This window comes from Lynx rufus, unplaced genomic scaffold, assembly GCF_022079265.1.
Source record: "Lynx rufus isolate CCGP_SWC_20201006 ecotype Redwood Valley unplaced genomic scaffold, mLynRuf1.p SCAF_8, whole genome shotgun sequence".
Taxonomy (NCBI): domain Eukaryota; kingdom Metazoa; phylum Chordata; class Mammalia; order Carnivora; family Felidae; genus Lynx; species Lynx rufus.
Window position 1 is genome coordinate 88,292,150 of NW_025814896.1, and position 3,944 is coordinate 88,296,093.

The 3,944-nt window shown below is 41.5% G+C and overlaps 1 pseudogene; it reads left to right on the top strand.

Annotated features, from left to right (window-relative positions):
* Positions 1-459: 459 nt before the first annotated feature.
* On the top strand, positions 460-827 carry LOC124503930 (ATP synthase F(0) complex subunit C3, mitochondrial-like; annotated as a pseudogene).
* The last annotated feature ends 3,117 nt before the right edge of the window (positions 828-3,944 follow it).

Here is a 3,944-nt window from a genome sequence, read left to right on the forward strand (position 1 = left end):
AATTAAAAAACTTTTAAAGAATACAAAGTGCTAAAGGAAAAAAGTATCAACCAAGAATTCTGTATCTGGTCAAACTATCCTTCAAAAATGAAAGAGAACCACACTCCTTTTTTTTTTTAATTTTTTTTTAACGTTTTTATTTATTTTTGAGACAGGGAGAGACAGAGCATGAACAGGGGAGGGTCAGAGAGAGGGAGACACAGAATCTGAAACAGGCTCCAGGCTCTGAGCTGTCAGCACAGAGCCCGACGCAGGGCTCGAACTCACGGACCGAGAGATCATGACCTGAGCTGAAGTCGGCCGCTTAACCGACTGAGCCACCCAGGCACCCGGAACCGCACTCCTTTGACCTCTGAAATAGCCACTGCCACCGCCTTCCAGGAAGAGAACAAGTGGGAGAGGAACTTAAGTTGCCTGTCACCCAAGTCTTCTAGTTGTGCTGCCTGCAAAGAGTATAGTATGTTCATCTGTGCCAAGCTTGCCTGCACCTCTCCTCTAATCCAAGCTGGATCCAGAATTGCATCCAGACCAATTTCTGCATCAGTGTTATCTTGAGAGAAGAGGGCTTTACAGTATTTAATGGCAGCACAGAATGGTGTTTTAGCTAATCCAGTGGGAGTTTCACACCAGTGCAATCAGAGAGACATTGATACTATTAGCAAATTTATTGGTGCAGGTGGTGCAACAATAGGAGTAGCAGTTTCTGGTGCTGGTGTTGGAATATATTTGGCAGCCTTCTCATTGGTTATGCCAGAACCCCTCACTTGAATCAGCATCTGTTCTCATATGCTCTCCTCGGACTTGCCTTGTCTGAAGCTTTTGTTTGATGGTCCTTTCTTAATTTTATTTTCCATGTATGAGAAATTACTGCTTGAAATGTTGTCCCTCATATTAATTATGGATGTAATTCTGTGTATCTTACAGTGACTCCAAAACCTATAGTGCTGGTGCCACGGAAACGTCCATTACAAGTTTCCCCCACTGTCTGAAAGTAGAGCATTCCTATGAAATATTTCTTAAGCCAAAATGGTATAAAGTGAAGAGTGTCCCCCGCTTTCTGAAAATTGTGTTACACTGCTGTTTTTTATGAAAGATCTACATTGGTACCTGTTTTAGCTGTTTCTTCTGCCAGTTCAGATCTATTCTTGAACCCTTCTAGTGAACTTGTTATTTTAGTTATTGTACTTTTTACCTCCATAATGTCCATGTGGTTCTTTGAAAAAGTTATTCCTCTATCTTTATTGACATTCTCTATTTGCTGCAACATGTCATACATTTTATTTACTTCTTTTAGCATGGCTCCCTCTAGTTCTTCTATTTCTTTTTTTTTTTCAGATTTTATTTTTTATTGCTTTTTAAAATGTTGATTTATCTTTGAGAAAGAGAGAGAGAGAGAGAGAGCAAGGGAGGGGCAGAGAGAGGGGGACACAGAATCTGAAGCAGGCTCCAGGGTCTGAGCTGTCAGCAGAGCCCAACGCAGGGCTCGAAACCACAAACCATGAGATCAAGACTTGAGCAGAAGTTGGACACTTAACTGAGCCTCCCATGCGCATCTCTACCAATACATTTCTAATAATTATTATTAAGTCTTTGTATGTTAAATCCTATATCTGAACCTTGTCACAGGCAGTTTCTGTTGTCCTATCTTATTGTGTAGGAGTCACACATTCTTGTTTCTTTGTATGTCTTGTAAATTTTTGTTGTTGAAAACTGGACATTTTAGGTACCATGTAGCAAATCTAGATCCTGATTATCTCTCTCCTGGGACTTATTTTTCTTGTTGTTTGGTTGGTTGTTTGTCTAATAACTTAAACTATTTTAGTGAAGCCTATTGCCCCTTCAATGCGCAACCTCTGTTCTTGTTCCTCAGAGAATACAGCCGTGGATAGGCACAAGTTACTCTGGGATGACAGTGTTTTAGCGGAGCTCTCTTTGATGGTCTCTTTTCCTGATCTCTCTGTTAAGCTAAGCTGTCTGCTTCTGTTAGTATTTAAAATCCCTTCCCTTTTGGGCGTCTCAGCAGGCTGTTTGCATGTTCTTATGACATGGAACCTGGCTTTTCCTGCTGTAAGTAATCCAAAAGAGAGAAGGGAAAGTCGGGTGGAAGGTATCCTCTTTATGGCTTACCCTTAGAAGTCACATAGCATCCTTTCCACCACATTTTATTTATTAGAAACAATATGATAAGTCTGACCTGGGCATTCAGTGAGTGCGGAATTAGGCTCTACCTTGTGAAGTGAATCATATCAAAGAACCGGTGGATATATTTAGGAATCACTTTTTTTTTAAGTTTATTTATTTTTGAGAGATAGAGAGCAGGGGATGGACAGAGAGAGAGGGAGAGAGAATCTGAAGTGCTGTCAGTGCAGAGCCTAACACGGGGCTCAAACTCACAAACTGCAAGATCATGACCTGAGCCAAAGTTGGACGTTCAACTGACTGAACCACCCAGGAACCCTTAGAAAGCACCTTAATAAGAAGAGGCAAACTGGGACACCTGGGTGGCTTAGTCGGTTGAGTGTCCAAGTTCGGCTCAGGTCATGTGGTTCATGGGTTTGAGCCCCACATGGGGCTTGCTGCTGTTGGTGAAGAGCACGCTTTGGATCCTCTGTCCCTGTCTCTCTGCCCCTCCCCTGCTCATGCTGTCTCTGTCTCTCAAAAGTAAACATTTAAAACACACCTTATAGTCTGGCAAAACGAGGCAAAATTCAAATATCAGTAAGACCCAACTTTTGTTGATGTTTATGTTCTTTAGCAGGGCATGATATGGCTCTGGGGTTTCTCAGACTTTCATCATGGTTCTGTGTCTATCTCAATCATTAGATTTTGATTCTAAAGATATATGGAGCGTAGAGGTGCCCTGGGTGGCTCAGTTGGTTGAGTGTCCAACTCTTGATTTTGGCTGAGGTCATGATCCCAGGGTCATCGGATTAAGCCCCATGTTGGGCTCTGTGCTGAGTATGGAGACTGCTTAAGATTCACTCTCTGTCTCTGTCTCTCTCTCTCCATCTGTACCTCTCCTCAACTCATGTGTTCTCTCTCTCTTTCTAAAATAAATATAAATAAATAAATAAATACATACATACATACATAAAGTAAAGACATATAGAGGGCAATTATTGCCCCCAAATCCCACTTTTTACAACACTTGCACTTGAGATGAGATGGTGATGAGATTCTTTATGTCATTTAGACAAAGTCCCATGCATGTTAACAAATCACAGGAAAAAGCTTGGGATGACTATTCTTTTTTCTAATCCTTTCAGTCATTGAGCTGTGACTGTGCTGAGCAGGCGGAAGGCGCACAGTGGCTAGAGCTGCTCGGTACTTGTATGGCCAATCAGAAAGCAGTGTGGGTAACAAAAGGGGTGGAGGATTGTGGACAAGAGCGATGGTCAGAAGAGGATGTGGAGTAAAACGACTTTTTTTCTGTCAGGAATGCTGACATTTTTAGATGGGAATGTGAATTTCTGCAAGTGGTCCAAGGTAGCTAAAAGGCATAAAAGCATGGAGTAGTTTGGATATAGTAGATTCTAAAATTAAAAAAAAATTTTTTTTCTTAGGAATGCCAAAAATATTCATGACCATCTTTTAGTTTACAGGAGATTTCCAGATTCACATCTTATGGGCAAGCTAATCTAGTCCCTTCCCTTACCCCTTTTTATGGTAAGGAAACCAAAATCCAGTGAGGTTAGTATCAGAGCAGGGCTAGAAAGGAAACTTTTGTGATTCCTAATCCAATAAGTATTCAGTGTTCTGTATAGCCATAAGTGGGTTATCAAGATTTGCATGATCTGATCCCTTATACTTCTCTATCCTTATCTTGTCCTTCCTCTGTATCGTTCCACCTCAGCTGTGCTGGCCTTCTAGTTATTCCTCAAACATACCCAATGTGCTCCTGTCACAGGGCCTTTGCACTTGATGTGTCCTGTTGGAAACCTCTT